We start from the raw sequence: 20,920 nt of genomic DNA on the forward strand, positions 1-20,920 counted from the left end.
CAGCGGCGTCCGACGCGACAGGAAGAGGATCCACCTCGTGATATCGTCGATACGTCGTAGGCAAGATCAAGCGATCAGCGAAAGGCCATATAACCGACGCCTCTTCATCACCCAAGAAGCTTGGGGGCAAAGTGATAACCGTATCCTCGACAGGATCCGTCTCGACAGGACGCTTCTTGGCCGACGAAGTAGACACTTTACTAACGACGACAGCAGCAGACGACGCCTTGAACGGCTGTGGAGGCGATGACGAAGCAATCGGATGAAAGCCTTCGGCTCCTATGACGACAGGCGTCTCGGCCGACGAACCTATCGCAGAAAACCGAGGTACGACCGTCATACCTCGTCCACCAGAAGTCCAGGACGACCTCAATCGCTTCCTTGCACGCTCCTGAATCTCGCTCTGAGACATCCTCGACACAGGCCTAGACGACAGAGTGTGCTCTACACCCAATACAAAAGATCAAGGTCAAACACTATCCAAAGCAAAAACAAAAATATATACAAACCCCGAAATAAACAAACGACAAATACCTGAGTTGTCAGCCATATCGCCTACTTCACATTCGGCGGACGATGAGTTTGCCACTACCTCCTCAAGAAAATCCAACCTTTTCCGACGACGAGTCAGTTGACCTGATTCCTCGTCTATTTCCTCCTCCTCGGCGACGTCTTCTGACCGGTTCGCCTCCTGCTCATCTAAAAACTCTCCGTCGCGACTAAAAGACCTATCCTCGACAGAATAACCCAAGAATTTCCGATACTTATCCTCAGAATCAGCGTTCAACTCAGTCAACGACGACGCCTTGACGACTGCAAAACAAAACCAAGTAAGGCGACGTTCAATAAAACGACGAGAAACAAAGATAAAACGACACATTTACCTTCCGTCGTCCATCCCTCGACCAGAAACCGCCCTTTATCTCCCAGAGAATCTTTGCCTACGAAGACAAAACGACTCTGCCAACCCCTGTCGTTCACACCTAAACCAACACCTAAGTTCGTCTTCCCCTTCTTCGTAACCAAGGTATACCTACAACACTTCTGCAGCGCTAGGTCGTAAGTATACATCAAGTCAGACAGGTCAAACGGCGTACGCCAGTTCGCAGTAACTCCGTGCACCACCGTGAAAACCCGCCATATCTGGGGCATCAACTGACCCGGGCTCAAATGGAAAACCTCGATAAAGGACCTAACTAGAGGAGTGAAAGGAAATTTGAAGCCAATTGTGAACGGATACTCATACATAACCACATACCCCTCTGGACAGTCAAAGGCTTCCTCATCCGAGCCGGGAATCTTCACTTCCGCCGACGGCGGCAAACCAGCAAGTTCAACAAAAGCCGCCGGATCCACCACAGTAGAATATATCGGGTTAAGGGACTTAACCCGAGTGGAACCCGACTCCCCCTTTCCTCTCGCTACAACCGACTTAGATCTACCCATCTCACTTACAAAAATCTACAAGAAAATCGAAAAAAGAAAGCAAATTTTACCTGAAATCGAACAAACTCAGTGCGAAAATCGACTTCGCTTTCTCCCTCTTCTCTCTCCTGCTTTCGGATCTAGAAATTTTTTGAAAAAACTTGGTGTGAAGAACTTTATTGCATGTCGTGAATTGGTATTTATTACTCTGGAATTCTGAACGGTTTTATCCCACGAACTAGGCAGTTGGAGACGGTTTTTTAAATTTGAATTGTTTCTTTTGCTCTGTGTGACTCCGCAAATTCACAATTGGGGGCAAACTGTTATCCCACTTTTTGGACTAACGACATAACCGCTCTAACGTTTGATCATGTCGTGTCATCCAGGTTCTGTCGTGTCGCAGGTAAACACAGCTCCAGGGAGATACGTCCGACGTAGCATCGTACGACGAGGCATAAACGACGAAGGACAGGCGACAACGCACAGGCAACAGAGACGCGTCCTCAAGAAACGGGTTGATGAAGATAAGTTAACCTAAAGCCCATGATAGGCAGCGCCGTCACGCTAGCAAGAACGAGTCCAAGACATGCGCGAGAAGCGCGGAGGTGGTTGAAGACTAAAGAGACGTGTGACAAAGATACCCCTATCTTTGTGGGATTCTCTCAACCGACTAGACCGTTGGAAATATCCTATAAAAGGACGAAGATGATGACAAGCAAAGAACGTTCACTCAAGCATTACAACTCTTAAGCTATCAAGTGTTTTAGCATTCATTGTTATATTTTATTTTCAGCATTGATTCTCAGAGAAAAGCATAAACAATCATACAGAATACTTAGTGGATTGATAGCCTCATAGCTATCCGCGGTTTTTTACCTTATTCCTGGGTTTTCCGCGTCAACACTTCTCTGTGTCGTGTCTCTTTATTTGTGTTGTTAATTCTTTGCTTAGTTAGTGTCGATCTTAGCCGAAAGTCGCCCCTATACGAATTTTGGCATAAACAATTAGTTAGAAAGGTTTTGAGGTTGATATTTTAATCTGTGATTTAAGTTTGAAATTGTTTGAATTTTGAATCTTATAGAGTAATCCAATAATCGTTTGTGAGCTTGATTGGAAATTTTAGATTTAGTTATTGCATTGATGGGGATCTGAAGAACAAGTTGTCAATAATATTTGATTAACATATGTTTGAGTTTGCATCATTACATGTTGATGTTGCAATATAATAATTTGTATGTTACACTCTCTCCGTTCCATAATGATGTTCAATTTATTGACATTGTTCACAATTAAAGAGAATTTTCTAATTCCGTTCCAATATATAAGAAAAACATATTAATGCAAGGTCTTGTTTGATTCGTTTTAATGGGTATTTTAAGAATATTAAATTTCATACTCCGCAATTTTAGTAATGCATAGTTAAAGATAAAAACGATATAAAATGTACATTAACAAATGTAAAATGGAATGGAGAAAGTCTGACATAAAGTTAAACAATAAGGAGTATGATATGGCTTCAGGCTTTGTGACATACTCCGTACTTCGCATTATGTAATTTATGTATGTTTTTTTATAGAGTAATTAATATTTGCCCATCACAATTCTGATCATTATACTCATATTTTTTTAAAAAAAAAAAATCTATGGGGGTGTTTGGTTAGGAGAAGTTTGAGGAAAAAAGAGCTTTTTGGGGTGAATTAGAGGTTTGAATTTTAGAAAAAGCTAATTGGGAGTGTTTGGTTAGGAGAGGATTGGAAGAGAGTTTTGGGTGAAAAAGCTAATTTTGAAAAAGCTCATTATAGGAGCTTTTTGCAATTAGAGGTTTGAGAAAGTGGATGAAAATGACTATTTTGTCCTACTATTGCCTATTATTACAACCACTATCAATCTTGGTACCCTTCATATTTTTCTCCTAAAAACATTACTCACACTTTCTTTTTCATTTCACCATATTTACTAGATTCGTTATTTGTTGTAATAAATTTTATATTAGTACTTTGAAGCAATGAAATTATATTGCAATCATGCTTAAAATTTCATTAGTAATATTTTCTATTTGAAAAATATATATTATTAAAAAAAAAGAATAATTTTTTTTAAAAAAAATAAAATTATTTTATTTAGTCAATGTTTATTAGAAAAATATACAGAGAAAAATTTAACACAATAAAATATTTGTCTAATATTAATAAGAAACAATTAATAAGAAACAAAGTATGTCAATGTCCTTTAATGGTCATTTTACATAGCAAACAGCTAACAACTATCAGCTAATTTATCAAACACTTTTACACAAACAGCTAATGCAACCAGCTAGTCAAATCAGCTAATACAAACAGCTAACCGCTAACAGCTAGTCAAACCAGCTATCAACTAACAGCTATTAACCAAACAGGGCCTATATCATTCAAAATTGAAGTTTACAGTTTAATTCTTCCTTGTATTTAGGCGTGTTTTTATTGTTTTGTCTACTTGTATTTACATTTTACCCTCTTTCACAATATGTTCATCTTTTCCGGATCTCTTTTCTACTTTATCGAGTTTTAATTTTATGTTACATCCATCCACAATTTTTGTATCAATTGCAACTCCTGACATTGCTGTCTGTGACAATTTTCTCATATGGAAGTAAGCTTGTATACTATCATTAGAGGTGACTAGGTGAGCATGGGTAGATTCCATTGCCTACGGAAAAAAATGGCATTCAAGTCCAAATCACACTTTGGGTTGAAAAGTATCGACTTATACTAAAAAATGTACTCCGTATCTATTTAACTTACATCGTAAACAGATCAAATTCAACCAAAAAGTCGAGCCAAGACCGAAATTAACAAGTTCTAAACTTCAAACTTTTACGGTGTACGGAATAACAAATAGGGTGAAAAATAAACTATGTATCGACTGTAACTCTGTACTACTCCATAGTAGGAGTAACCTAATACAGAGTAGTCCATCTAGGATCTAGGTTTACACTTGATACTCCTAGTCCGTACAAAATTTTACTACCATGTAAAGGGTGGCAAAATGTACTGTTGGGACAAAGCAGAATTAGTTGGAAGCTCAAAGTGTAGGGAGATGTGACTTCATTTGGTGATTGATGATACAGTGATTTTATATGTACAGTGCAAGTGCAGTATGGAAACAACAAAAGGGCTTTGCTTCAGTTTCCCGCAATAATATAAATAATGATGTTTGAATTTCCCGCCGAAAGTAGATTGCCAAATATATCAACCGTCATTTTCCCACATAAATTAAAAATAAAAAAATAAAATAAAACAACTGTTTATCACAGACGTCGCTGTATAACTCCTGCTTCCCCACTCCACGTCAATCCCAATTTTTTGAATCGTCAAATTTCATAATCCAACGGCCACATTTCTATCCCCAACTTCTTTCAAGTCCCACTCACATCACATAAAATTACAATTGCTTTTACTTTTGTTTCTATGCTTCTTGATCATTAATCATTATCCATTTTATGTCTTCTTTAGTTCACCTTATTTCAAAATCTTATTTAAAAATGAGCTCGTATTAAATCTGATTAGATCAGACCAAATCAGATAAGGGTAATAAGGTGAACTAAAGGAGACATCAATATGCCAATCTACAACATCGTTGCTCATGTTGAAAGATATCTTATATTATCTGAGACGAACTCTTTTCACCATTATTTCCAAGAAGCAAATCACATGATATTGAAACCGAGTATGTTATCAATACACTAATGTTCTATTGTTTCATATATTAATCGTGTGATTTTTAAGATTAACCACATTTCACTTTGTAAATTGGACAATATCTTCTTGATCATTACTTCGGATTTAACAAGTTATGAATAATGATATTTTTCTTTTCGTTATGTGTTTTTTTTATTAAAAAAAAAACCATTAAAGTGTATCTTTGCTTAAAAAAAACACAAGCTTAGATTTGCGAAATTAAAAGCAAGGATCTTGATATGATCCTAAAAATGATATTTCTTTTATTGTGTTTTGTTCAAAGTCAAAGTTCATGTTTTAATTTGGTTTATATGAATGGACCAAAAGATAAAGCAAAGTCGTCATATCACATGGAACATACTTCTACTCCGTATATAATAACAAGTCCATTTTGGTGCATTTTCATTGGCCTGATGACGAGTAGTTGAAGAAAGCAAAGTATTGGAATTTCTCATCGCCGGCGACAAAATTAAACAAATCATGCAAATGAGATATTTACCGGCCAATTGACCAAATTGGTAAAAAAGAAAGGATGACCGAAGACAATTTGGTAAAAAATCTACCCGGCAACAATTTGGTAAAAAAATCTATCCGCGACAATTTGATAAATTTAAATAAACCAAAGACAATTTGGTAAATGAATTTGGCGATATTTGACCCATAAACTAGTCTGAAATTTGTTATCTAATTTTTATTAGTTTTTGAAGGATATTTTATTGTAACTATTTATACTCATCTTATTTTCTTATAAAACCCTTTTCTTATTTTGGAAACCCTTATCATAAGCTTGTTATACATTAAAATAGTATGCTAATTTTGTTTTTGTTTTGCTCCTCGAAATACTTTGGGCTCTCTTTTAGCTTATTCTCCAGATGTTCTACATGTTCGTAACCTAATTTCTAAAATCATTTCTGGTAATTAATTTTCCTATATCTAATAAACATCATTTTTTTGATTCTTTGAATTGTTTTTACATCCCACCTAAAAATATTGTATAGTTTATGAAAATTAAGAACAAAACTACACAGGGAAGAAAATTAAAGAGGGAGGCACAAAATAAAACTTATAATAGGGTTTTACAAAAAATAAAAGGGGTTTTGAAATAGATAAGATCATTATTTCAGACCCAAAAAAATCAGTAATAAAAAGAATAACAAATTCCGATCTAATTTATGGGTCAAATGTTGCGGAACTCATTTTAATTACCAAACTGACGTCGATTTCATTTCAATTTACCAAATTGTCTCCGGTAAGATTTTTTAACCAATTTGTCGTCAACCATCACTTTTTTTTTCTTGTACCAATTTTCTCAATTGGCCGATATATATCGACCCCAAAGTATTTTACAAAATACTACTCAGTATTTTACGAAATAATGCCCTTGGTCCAAATTTGCATTTAATGCTAAGTCTAATAAATGTCGTTCCGTATTAATTAACAAGTGAAATATTCAGTGAGATCAAACGATCTAAATGCCTAGCTAGACACCGCTTAAGTTCAAGTAGAATTTATAATATTAATGCCACAACTTACTCTTGACTGAACTCGTAGGGTCACACAAATAGTACGTGAACGGATCAAGTATTTATGTGAATATAATATTCAGTAAATACTCTAATTATGGACATTCGAAAATGATGGATGTTGGTTCCAGTGGGAGTTAAAATCATCAAAAGGCAAAGAAATAATACTTGTCGGAAATGAAGATTTTGCCGGAAATAGGAAATATGGTTCTTGACGAAAATATAAATATTATCGAAGTCGAAGATATTACCGGAAACGGAAATATGGTTCGTTTCGGAAAATATTAACGGAAATAGAAATATTGTCGGAATCGGAAATATTGCCGAAAACGAAAATATTGTCGGAATCGAAAATATTGTCGAAATTGAAAATATTGTCGAAATCGAAAATATTGTCGTGTAACGCCCCGACCTCTAATTCAATAATTAAAGCATAATTAGCAGCGGAATTAACCTAATTGGTCGGGACATTACCGGCCGTAACTTCCTTTTCGGAAATTACAAGGCAAACATCAATCATAATCCTTTAAATACTCCAAATTATATATATATATATAATAATAATCCTTTAATATTATTAAAATGAAACTACATAACTTACTAAGAGTCTTTAATTAACACTATTAAACTATTAAAACTGTAAGCATAAACTAGGTGGATGATAATAAAGTGAAACTCCTCGCCACTACTCGTGTCCATCATCCCCCGCAGTACCTAAAACGGAAAACAAAACGGTGAGCCGAAGACTCAGTAACGAACTATTCTAGCAGCGTAAATTCATTTCAATTCATTTTATTTAATAACACAGGGAGAATAGAATAAGTAACACATTTAATAAAACATCATATTCACTTCATTCATAAACTTTGCAATTTAACATGCTAGTTGTCGGCAAGTACGAACCGTGAAGGAATTCTCCACTGGGCCTGGGCCCATAAGAGCCTGGGCTCATCGTAACATGGGGCCTGGGCCCTGAGCCTGGGCTCATAAACCATGGGAGCCTGGGCTCGTAATCCATGGGTGGACAGGTGTCCGTGGTGCATGCATGACCGATAGATAGGAAGATGGTAGTTTATATACCGCCAGACAAACTATGTCTTTCACTTTCATTTATCATGTTTTATGTATTTTTACTAAGCCTTGACTTGTATTTCAGTTGAAATAACATAACTCATTTAACTCATAAAACATCATTTTGATCCTGGGATCAATAAAATATCAATTCTTTCATAGCATTGCATAAACATCATTTTATGAGAAAACTCAATCAAATCATATTATAGGAAACAATTCAATCAAATCATATTTCATCCCACAATCCATAAAACACATCAAAACATTTAATTCATAAATTCAATCATAACGTCATAATTTCATAATACATTTATAAGGGGATTGTGGGTACTAGCAATAGCCGTTACCTCACTTCCGCGATTTGCTAAGGGTTTTCGTTGGTTCGTTCGTCCTGAGCTCCGAGTCCAATTTCTTAAAAATATTAAATAATTGAATTAGTACCAAATTGATAGATAATTTAACTTAATAATTTCAAAACTTTATAATTAACCAATTTTCTAATAATAATGTTAAAAATATATATATATATATATATATATATATATATATATATATATATATATAATTTCATAGTTTTAATGAAAATATAATAAAACGCCAATTTTAGTGAAGAATATAATTAATTGAAATTTCAATCGAAAAAAATGTATATATTTTCCTTAATTAATTTACACGAAAATCTTATTTAAATTTTGTCCTTGATAAATCCATTTAGTAACTTATTTTAGTTAAATCGATAACATAATTTAAAATCAATATTTTATAAAATCATAAATTTTATACGTAATGAATTTTTAAATAACGAATTTTAATGAAAATATTATTAATCTAATTTTCAATCAAAATATATAAATATTTCATAAGTTGATTTTCATGAATATTACTTAAATTCCGTTTTTGTTGGATAAAACTAGTAATTTATTTAATTAAAATGATTAACTAAACCTGAAAAATATTAAACCATTTATTAGTAAATATTTAAATCATAAACATTATCAAAACATGCAAATTCATAATTTTGGAAATCTGAAATTAACAAATTAGCTCAAACTCACCCAAAGGCCCAACTGAAATGGCCCAACCTCAAAATGGGTTTGAGGGAAATAAAAACAAACTCTTAAAATCTGATTTTTGGTTTTGGTTTTCTGAGAAGGAGGCACGAGCAGGGGAGGGGAGCACGGTACAGGGGAGCACGAAAGAAGGAGAGGATGGAGGGTGGTGGCTGGGTTGGGATTCGCCGGTATTTCGACAACGATGGTGGAGGTGGTTTAACGGCGGCGGAGCAGTTAAGGGGAGGTGGTGAGTGGCGCGACGAAAGGAAGAAACAGGGGAGTTTGGTGTGGGGGTTGGTGGCGGCGGATGGGCTCGGGTCCTGGGTGGCGCAGAAACACCGGAACCTCGCCGGGAGGCGCTGGTGATGGTGGTTGTGCAGCGACGGCACAAGGAGGAAAGGGGAGGGGTGCGCGAAGCCGCGAACAGGGGAGGGAGGACAGGGGAGTGCGAAGAGAGCAGGGGAGGTGAGGTGGTGCTTGCGGTGGGTGTGGCGACGGTCGTGGTTGATCAGGGTGGTTGGGATGGTGATAGGTGGCAGGCAAAGGTGGTGGTAGACCGTGGTTGTAGTGATCGTTGTTGGTGGTGGTGGTTCGAGCAATTGGAGGAATAAGGGGGAATGGTTTTCAGTTTTGTGAATTGATTTTGGGTTGAGAAACAAAAGGTGTTGTCTGATTATAAAATCAAGAAGAGTGAAGAACAATGTGCATTCCTTGGGCTCCAAGGAGTGAATTTGGACAGCATTTGAGGGAAGGAAGGAAGTATTGACTTCCTGGTTTGAGCGTGGGGAGCAAGAAAAATAAAGCTGACATTTTCATATTTTTTTTTTTTTTTTTTTTTTTTTTTTTTTTTTTTAATAATAATAAATTCACAATATTTGGCCAAAAATCCAGAATTTGTAATAAAATGTTTAATTAAAATAATTCCTTAAAAATAAATAAATTATCGTTAACGAAATTAAATAATTTCGGTTTATAAATTTATCGTTTAAAATAATTCGTAAAAACGATTAAAATAACGAAATTCGATTATTCGTAATTTAATTAAAACGAAATTAAGTTAATAAATATATTTAATTTTAATAAATCGAATTTAAAATTCCGGGGTATTACATCCTTACCCCCTTAGAAAAGTTTCGTCCTCGAAACTGGAGCTCAGTAGAACTAGCCATTCATAGAAATCATACAATTCATACTTATTCGTTCTATTAATTATACAAACATGGCAGAATAACATTATAACATAATCATTCAAATAACATATTAAAATTCATACATCTTATCGTTTCTAAACGAATAACTGGGGATATTTCGCTCTCATTTGCGCTTCGACTTCCCATGTAGCTTCAGATGTCAAGTGGTTAGCCCACAAGACTTTAACCATTGGAATTACTTTGCTTCTAAGTCGTTTCTCTCTTCGTTCTAGAATTTCAATTGGTTTCTCCTCGTAAGTCAAATCATTTCGCAATAACAAGGGTTCGTGCGTAATCACATGGCTAGGATCAGGAACATATTTCCTTAACATCGACACGTGGAACACATTATGCACCTTTTCCAAGTCGGTTGGTAAAGCTAGTCGATATGCTACTGCACCTATTCTTTCTAATATCTCATATGGCCCGATGTATCTTGGGCTCAACTTTCCTGTTTGACCAAATCTCATTATTCCTTTTGTTGGCGAAATTTTCAAGAACACGTGATCTCCAACCTCAAACGCTAGAGGTCTTCTTCGTTGGTCCGCATAACTCTTTTGCCTACTTTGCGCTGCCATCATTCTTGATTGGATTAAACGAATCTTGTCAGTAGTTTCTTGAATCAATTCTGGTCCTATAACACGTGCCTCATCGATATCACTCCAACATAATGGTGTTCGACATTTCCTTCCATAAAGTGCTTCGTAAGGTGCCATACCAATAGTGGCCTGATAACTGTTGTTGTACGAAAATTCAACCATAGGTAGAAACTTCTCCCAGGTTCCTTGAAAATCCAAAATACATGCTCTCAACATATCCTCGACAATTTGATTGGTACGCTCTGTTTGTCCATCAGTCGTTGGGTGAAATGCGGTACTGAAGTTAAGTTTCGTCCCAAGAGCTTTCTGCAATTCTTTCCAATAGGTTGATTGATACCTCGTATCACGATCAGAAACGATCGAACTAGGCACTCCATGCAACCGCACAATGGTGTTCACATATAGTTCAGCAAGTTGATCCAAACTCGAATTGTTCTTCATGGCTAAGAAATGTGCTGACTTTGTTAGTCGATCAACAATGACCCAAATAGCATTCATTCCCTTGGTTGATCTTGGTAATCCTATGATAAAATCCATTGAAACTGAATCCCATTTCCATTCTGGCACATCCAGAGGTTGCAACAAACCTGCTGGTCTTTGATGCTCGATCTTGATTCTCTGACACGTCAAACATTTAGCCACATACTCTGCCACTTCTTGCTTCATGTTGCTCCACCAATACACTTGCCTTAAATCCTTATACATTTTATTTCCTCCAGGGTGAATCGAGTATGGTGAACTATGAGCTTCTTCTAAAATTCTCTTTTTCAACTTTTCATCATTAGGCACACATAATCTTCCCTGAAACCTTAACGTGCCATCTTCTTGAATGACAAAACCAGGTGACTTCCCGTTTTCCACTTCACTCCTTATTCTTTCTAATTGCAAGTCCTTACATTGCGCTTCCTTAATCTCATCAATCAAAGTTGGTTTCATTACCAACACATTCAAGCAAGCATCTCCTTTGATAAACTTAATTTCCATCTTTTGTAGATCATCTCGGTTGACTCGGGAAAAAGTTAGGATAGAATTTAGGTGAGACTTCCGACTTAATGCATCTGCAACAACGTTAGCCTTTCCGGGATGGTATTGAATATCAAGGTCATAATTTTTAAGAAGTTCTAACCACCTACGTTGCCTCATATTGAGTTCTTTTTGGGTGAAAATATACTTAAGACTCTTATGGTCGGTGAAAATTTGACACGAAACTCCATACAAATAATGTCTCCAAATCTTAAGGGCGAAAACAACAGCTGCAAGTTCAAGGTCATGGGTAGGGTAGTTTTGTTCATGGACTTTGAGTTGGCGTGAAGCATAAGCTATAACCTTCCCGTTTTGCATCAAGACACATCCTAACCCATTCTTGGAAGCATCACTATAGATTACAAATCCGTCAGTTCCAGATGGAAGGGTAAGAATAGGGGCGGTGGTGAGACGTTTCTTAAGTTCTTGAAATGCACATTCACAATCATCATTCCACACGAATTTGGTATTCTTTCTAACTAATCGGGTTATGGGTAAGGCAACCTTAGAGAAATCTTGAACAAATCTTCGATAGTATCCAGCTAAACCCATAAAACTCCGTACTTCGGGTACATTAGTTGGTCTAGGCCATTCCACAATTGCTTTTATTTTCTCAGGATCAACAGATACACCTTTCTCAGAGATAATATGACCTAAAAATGATATTTCCTTAAGCCAGAATTCACATTTCGACAATTTAGCATATAACTGGTTTTCGATCAACATATCTAACACTTTTCTCAGATGCTCCTCGTGTTCCTCATTACTCTTAGAATATACCAAAATATCATCAATGAAAACAACTACAAACTTATCCAGGTATGGTTTAAAAATACGGTTCATCAAATCCATAAATACAGCTGGCGCATTGGTTAATCCAAAAGGCATCACAACAAACTCGTAGTGACCATATCTGGTTCTAAAGGCTGTCTTTGGAATATCCTCGGGTTTAATTCGAAGTTGATGGTACCCTGACCTCAAATCAATCTTAGAAAACACTTTTGCACCTCGAAGTTGGTCAAACAAATCATCAATACGGGGTAAGGGATACTTATTCTTAATGGTAATCTTGTTTAACTCTCGATAATCTATGCATAGCCTCATAGTTCCGTCCTTTTTCTTCGCAAACAAGACAGGGGCTCCCCAAGGTGAAACACTAGGTCGAATATATCCTTTTTCAAGTAACTCATCTAATTGTTTCTTTAATTCTTGTAACTCAGCTGGTGCCATTCTATATGGTGCCTTAGAAATAGGGGTGGATCCCGGAATTAATTCAATGCTGAAATCTAATTCTCTTGGTGGGGGCATACTAGGTATTTCTTCTGGAAAAACATGTGGGTATTCACAAACAACAGGTATGTCGGTAATGGAAGGTCCAGAGGTATTTAAGTCAATAACACTACACAGATAACCAGATAAACCACTCTCAATCATTTTATGTGCTCTCAAAGCATGGACAATTTGAATCGTTGGTTTTCTTACTAGCTTATGAAATGAAACTCTAACTTCGTTGGGCGTTTTAAGGGTCACACTTTGCCTAGAACAATTAAGGTTAGCTTCATACTTAGTCAACCAATTCATTCCCAAGATTACATCAAATTCAGATAGATCAAAAGCTATTAAGTCTGCTAGAAACTCTACTTTCTCTATTATGATAGGGCAATCCTTATACAAGGTCCTACATTTCACAATTTCTCCACTTGGAAGGGAAACACTCATAGCATGAAAGTCACAACATGGTTTTAAATTTAAACATTTTGCAAACAATGGAGAAATAAAGGAATGTGAAGCTCCAGAATCAAAAAGAACATGGGCTGCTAAAGAATGGATAGAGAAAGTACCGGTGATAACATTATCATTCTCATCTGCCTCATCCTGTCTCATCACAAAAACTCTTCCAGCTGGCGGTGGTCGGGGTGGGTTGCGGTTTGAACCTCCTGTGTTGTTGTTCCGACCACGATCGTTGTTAGTTGAAACTGGTCCTCTCGTGGTTGGGGTTACCTGCTTCGGACAATCTCTGATGTAATGATCATGGCTCCCACATCGAAAACAAGTGTTCGATCCTACACGGCATTCACTCTCGATGTGGCCTCTTCTCCCACATTTGGCACATTCTTGCGCCATATTATTCTGGTTTCCACGATAACCTTGTCCTTTGTTTCCAACATCGTTCCTCCTTTGGTTTCCCTGATAGCGTTGGTTAGGCTTCTTTGCTCCTCCTTGACTCTGGTTTTCATTTCTCCTTTTATACCCAACATTCTTCGCTTCTCGAAGCAGTACCACTCTCTCTACATTAGCTGCGATATCAACCATATCCTGGTATGAAGTAAACCTCTGAGTGGACAACCTATCCTGGTACTTAAGGTGAAGGCCTCGCTCAAAACGGTTCATCCTGGACTGCTCTGTCGACACCAGGTCTGGTGCAAACCTTGACAACTCCATGAACTTATTTGCGTATTCCAACACGCTCATTGTTCCTTGTTGCAAGTGTAGAAATTCATCTTCTTTTTGTTTCCTCAGGGATGGTGGATAAAACTTGTCTCTCATTAACTTTTGTAGCTCGTTCCAACCAAATCCAGACCCATTCTTTCGTTCCTTGTTAACTTTCCACCATAATCCTGCTTGACCCGTCAAGTAGAACACTGCGAAATCAACTCTCCATTTCTCAGGGCATTGCAGGGTTTCAAACAACTGATCAATGCGACTTATCCAATCCTCGAACTCAACTGGATCGGGCTTTCCATCATAGGACGGTGGGTTAAGCGACGAAAAGTTCTTGAACATCGTTGCGCTCTCGTTCCCACTAACATCTTTCTTTTTTCGAGAATCATGGACTAATTCGGCCAACATTGCACTCACATTTTCCAATCGTTCCATCCTTTCCTCATGGCCATTAACATGGACATACTCCTCGTGAGTAATGTCGTTATCATCGTGAACATGATGCTCGTTGCGAGCTCCGTTGGTAACATCGTTGATAGCATCAATGGTCGACATTCTGCATAACATATCTTATCAGATTGAAGCGAAATAATAATATAAAATAAACCCTTTGATCCCGTTCCTACACTCACACTCATATTCATTTTAACTTAGCAAGATTTTAGAACATTCTTTTTAACTCATTCCTTAAAATTCTTCACTTAAAGCCTAATGAATTCTATTCGTGCCAAAACCCGTAAGGTTTAGCACTTATGGTCCAGAACCTTTGCTCTTGATACCAAACTGTAACGCCCCGACCTCTAATTCAATAATTAAAGCATAATTAGCAGCGGAATTAACCTAATTGGTCGGGACATTACCGGCCGTAACTTCCTTTTCGGAAATTACAAGGCAAACATCAATCATAATCCTTTAAATACTCCAAATTATATATATAATAATAATCCTTTAATATTATTAAAATGAAACTACATAACTTACTAAGAGTCTTTAATTAACACTATTAAACTATTAAAACTGTAAGCATAAACTAGGTGGATGATAATAAAGTGAAACTCCTCGCCACTACTCGTGTCCATCATCCCCCGCAGTACCTAAAACGGAAAACAAAACGGTGAGCCGAAGACTCAGTAACGAACTATTCTAGCAGCGTAAATTCATTTCAATTCATTTTATTTAATAACACAGGGAGAATAGAATAAGTAACACATTTAATAAAACATCATATTCACTTCATTCATAAACTTTGCAATTTAACATGCTAGTTGTCGGCAAGTACGAACCGTGAAGGAATTCTCCACTGGGCCTGGGCCCATAAGAGCCTGGGCTCATCGTAACATGGGGCCTGGGCCCTGAGCCTGGGCTCATAAACCATGGGAGCCTGGGCTCGTAATCCATGGGTGGACAGGTGTCCGTGGTGCATGCATGACCGATAGATAGGAAGATGGTAGTTTATATACCGCCAGACAAACTATGTCTTTCACTTTCATTTATCATGTTTTATGTATTTTTACTAAGCCTTGACTTGTATTTCAGTTGAAATAACATAACTCATTTAACTCATAAAACATCATTTTGATCCTGGGATCAATAAAATATCAATTCTTTCATAGCATTGCATAAACATCATTTTATGAGAAAACTCAATCAAATCATATTATAGGAAACAATTCAATCAAATCATATTTCATCCCACAATCCATAAAACACATCAAAACATTTAATTCATAAATTCAATCATAACGTCATAATTTCATAATACATTTATAAGGGGATTGTGGGTACTAGCAATAGCCGTTACCTCACTTCCGCGATTTGCTAAGGGTTTTCGTTGGTTCGTTCGTCCTGAGCTCCGAGTCCAATTTCTTAAAAATATTAAATAATTGAATTAGTACCAAATTGATAGATAATTTAACTTAATAATTTCAAAACTTTATAATTAACCAATTTTCTAATAATAATGTTAAAAATATATATATATATATATATATATATATATATATATATATATATATATAATTTCATAGTTTTAATGAAAATATAATAAAACGCCAATTTTAGTGAAGAATATAATTAATTGAAATTTCAATCGAAAAAAATGTATATATTTTCCTTAATTAATTTACACGAAAATCTTATTTAAATTTTGTCCTTGATAAATCCATTTAGTAACTTATTTTAGTTAAATCGATAACATAATTTAAAATCAATATTTTATAAAATCATAAATTTTATACGTAATGAATTTTTAAATAACGAATTTTAATGAAAATATTATTAATCTAATTTTCAATCAAAATATATAAATATTTCATAAGTTGATTTTCATGAATATTACTTAAATTCCGTTTTTGTTGGATAAAACTAGTAATTTATTTAATTAAAATGATTAACTAAACCTGAAAAATATTAAACCATTTATTAGTAAATATTTAAATCATAAACATTATCAAAACATGCAAATTCATAATTTTGGAAATCTGAAATTAACAAATTAGCTCAAACTCACCCAAAGGCCCAACTGAAATGGCCCAACCTCAAAATGGGTTTGAGGGAAATAAAAACAAACTCTTAAAATCTGATTTTTGGTTTTGGTTTTCTGAGAAGGAGGCACGAGCAGGGGAGGGGAGCACGGTACAGGGGAGCACGAAAGAAGGAGAGGATGGAGGGTGGTGGCTGGGTTGGGATTCGCCGGTATTTCGACAACGATGGTGGAGGTGGTTTAACGGCGGCGGAGCAGTTAAGGGGAGGTGGTGAGTGGCGCGACGAAAGGAAGAAACAGGGGAGTTTGGTGTGGGGGTTGGTGGCGGCGGATGGGCTCGGGTCCTGGGTGGCGCAGAAACACCGGAACCTCGCCGGGAGGCGCTGGTGATGGTGGTTGTGCAGCGACGGCACAAGGAGGAAAGGGGAGGGGTGCGCGAAGCCGCGAACAGGGGAGGGAGGACAGGGGAGTGCGAAGAGAGCAGGGGAGGTGAGGTGGTGCTTGCGGTGGGTGTGGCGACGGTCGTGGTTGATCAGGGTGGTTGGGATGGTGATAGGTGGCAGGCAAAGGTGGTGGTAGACCGTGGTTGTAGTGATCGTTGTTGGTGGTGGTGGTTCGAGCAATTGGAGGAATAAGGGGGAATGGTTTTCAGTTTTGTGAATTGATTTTGGGTTGAGAAACAAAAGGTGTTGTCTGATTATAAAATCAAGAAGAGTGAAGAACAATGTGCATTCCTTGGGCTCCAAGGAGTGAATTTGGACAGCATTTGAGGGAAGGAAGGAAGTATTGACTTCCTGGTTTGAGCGTGGGGAGCAAGAAAAATAAAGCTGACATTTTCAATTTTTTTTTTTTTTTTTTTTTTTTTTTTTTTTTTTTTTTTTTTAATAATAATAAATTCACAATATTTGGCCAAAAATCCAGAATTTGTAATAAAATGTTTAATTAAAATAATTCCTTAAAAATAAATAAATTATCGTTAACGAAATTAAATAATTTCGGTTTATAAATTTATCGTTTAAAATAATTCGTAAAAACGATTAAAATAACGAAATTCGATTATTCGTAATTTAATTAAAACGAAATTAAGTTAATAAATATATTTAATTTTAATAAATCGAATTTAAAATTCCGGGGTATTACATGTCGGAATCGGAAATAACATCGGAAACGTAAATATTGTTCGAATCGAAAATAAATTCCGGAATCGAAAAACGAATCGAAAGCACGACGAGCGACTGACCGGCAAGCAAGCCAGCCTATCGCTCGACGAGCCAGCGCCAGGCCTAGCGCCCAGCGCATGCGCCGCGACCCAACCCGCATCAAGGCGTGGGAGGCAAGGCAGCCAGCCAGCGAGCAGCTCGCATCATGGCGTGGGCGGCAAGCAAGCAAGCAGCCCACAACTTTGGCGTGTGCGACAAGAAATGCTTGGGCACTAAGGCTACTTGCGTGGCAAGTAGCTTGGCCACAAGCTATTCGTTTTCCTTATCCTACTTAGTTTAGAACTTTATGATAATCCTAATACCTAAGTATTTGGATGTTTCCAAAACATAAGTATTTGAGATTAACTTAAATCCTAATTTTAAGGGTTTTAGTAAATCTAATTCTAGTAGGATATGACTACCCTATTTCCCTATAAATATATGATCCATGATCATAAATTTATACATACATCACAACTTGAATTCAATAAATTTAGTATTATTGCCTATCACTTATTGTGAGTTCCCGAGTGCATAAAAACCTTAGATTACATCCTAGTTGGTTGAACCTAAGGGAGACCCGAACGTGCTGTGGACTATCTATGGAGGGGCGACATTTGGAGCTCTGTACTTGCTCTTGCTCGGTTCGAGATCAGCTAGGGAAGGCACGCATCTCATTGTATGTATACTAATGTAATTCCTGTATTAACTTTAAGTTTCGGGAAGAACCTTCTTTTAAGGGGGATAGATTGTAATATCCCAATATTTTATAATTTGGTAAAATATATTTTATAGTAAAAATGTTATTATTTCCGTTTTTAGTTAGTCCTCTTTTAATATTTTCAGAAAGTTTAAAAAGAGCTATTTTAAATTTAGTAGGACTCTAATTATAAACAATACACACATAATATATATATATATATATATATATATATATATATATATATATATATATATATATATATATATATATATATATATATATATATATATATATATATATATATATATATATATATATATAGTCTCTGTTATTTAGTCTTTGTTAACCCTAAACCTTAATGTGGTGATAGTGCAGCCGTTTTCATCTCGTTTTGCATGAGATTAAGATTATCACATATTCACGGGCAAGCTAATCATAATTATATTCCCAATCATGTTTCATACCCATTTAGCCTTTTATCAATTTCACATCATCATGTATATTCATCTCACGTGGTAATTGATTATGAAATATTTAATCAGATTTCATGAGTATTCGTCTTCAACCTTACCCGCATGCTAGTCGAAGCAACCAGATCGTTGTAAGCCTGTATCCGAATCTCATTTTTACACGATATCTGAAATATCATTATTATTTCGGAAAGGTAATCACATTTAGTCCCTTCTAATTGTTCGTGTAAATTATTAGTTGTAATCACACGCACTTAGTCTATTCAAGTTATTTGTACATGCTAATTGTAATCACAAGCACTTAATCTCTCGAATTGTTATGTGTAGCATTAATTTTAAATTTGTAATCATACCAATTCTTTGGAGAGTTTATCTATATGTATCATTGGAGTTGTATTTATTATACATGTTTATCTGACTTTAGATGCGATGATTTCTTATTACAATGTTAATGTGTGTGTTTGCGATTATCATAAATGGGTGTATGATACTTTGGTACAGCAATCCGTGAGTTTGATACTTTTCGCTAATGGTCATAGACTCATAGTTATGTAGATTTTATTTATTATCATTTAGGGAGAATATAAATTTGGTAATATTAATCTAACCTTTGGCCGATTTTCTTTTATTAATCCCACCTACGACATATTTTTTAATAATCCCACCTTTACTACCCGACGACTTTTATTGGGCTTAAGTGGTCGGTAATCGGTGAAAAAGTCAACGAGATGGTGATGAATTGATGATGATGACTGAATATATCGAGAGAGCGTACTGCCATGTAGAGAAATAATGCCGCTTACAACAGTTTTATGACATGTTGGGCCCAATAAAAGTTGTTGGGTAATAAATGTGGGATTATTAAAAAATATGTCGTAGGTGGGCTTAATAAAAGAAAATCGGTCAAAGGTTGGATTAATATTACCAAATTTTCCGGAGAATATAAATTTGGTAATATTATAAGTATGCAGGATTTAATCGCATGTATTCTTGGGATCGTTTAGAGGTTTTGTTTGGGTACTGATGTTGTTTTCCGAAAATATTTGAGATGTTTCATAGACAAACTATGTCGTATAATATTATTTGGGAATTTGTGCCGTTGTTGAGAAGTATAGATTATTAAACCCAAATGGGTATTGATCATGTTGATCAGATTATGAGAAATGGTTTGAGAATAATTATTGTTTTTGGTTTGAGGCTCAACGTTATATACCTTAGTCCTTGGCATGTTGGTAAGGAGATGATAACCATTAGTAGAGGAGCAAGATACAATCTTTATTATTTTCTTAATATCCCCAAAGTGGGATTTGGTCCAAAAGTGACCTTGACTTAGAGAGTCTTTCTAGTAGCTATTGAGAGTTTCAAGTTTTTATACTTGTTGGTTTATTATTCGAATTACCCATGTCCAAGGCTAGGTATAGAACAAAGAGCAAATATGGAACCTATTGGTTTGAGTACGTTTAGTAGAGGAAAAGATCATATTAATATATTTGAGGTTCATAGGAAGAGAATATTTATAGTTTCCATAGAGTATGGAGTTAGTTTTATCTTTGGGATCGTATTTGAATGTAGTTTCATACTACATTATTTACATGAGACTTTATTATTCTATTTTAGTATGTTTCTGTTTGTAACAGGTGATTACTCAGCTTTTTGCTGACGTGTGTGTTTATTTGCTATGTGTGTTTGCGGCCATGTCTTCTTCCTATGATGGCCCTGCGACGATCCTTTTGGAATTTGTCCTCTATGGTGAGCAGTCAATATTAACTGGAGCAGATTGATCGTGAAAGATCGCAATTCAAGATGAAGGAGCTCAAGTGTTATCGTATAGTCTTTTATGACAGTTTAATACTTTTCAGTTGTAAATAGACCACCTAGTAATCGAGTTGTAATAGTTTAAGTTTTGTAAGCCTTAGCACTCGACAATGTGATCAAGTGTGGCGGTGATGCCTCCGATTTAGGTGTAAGCTTCCGCAATATTTAAAAGTATGTATTATTTCTTATTTATTTAAAGTTAGTAAA

At 36.0% G+C, this 20,920-nt stretch overlaps 1 long non-coding RNA gene across 1 annotated transcript; it reads left to right on the forward strand.

Moving 5' to 3' along the window:
• Nucleotides 1–18,781: 18,781 nt before the first annotated feature.
• On the forward strand, nucleotides 18,782–20,920 carry LOC130466128 (uncharacterized). Its single transcript, XR_008926147.1, has 2 exons — nucleotides 18,782–19,092; nucleotides 20,656–20,920. It is a non-coding gene; the product is annotated as an uncharacterized lncRNA (long non-coding RNA).

Source organism: Spinacia oleracea, chromosome 1, assembly GCF_020520425.1.
Source record: "Spinacia oleracea cultivar Varoflay chromosome 1, BTI_SOV_V1, whole genome shotgun sequence".
NCBI lineage: Eukaryota > Viridiplantae > Streptophyta > Magnoliopsida > Caryophyllales > Amaranthaceae > Spinacia > Spinacia oleracea.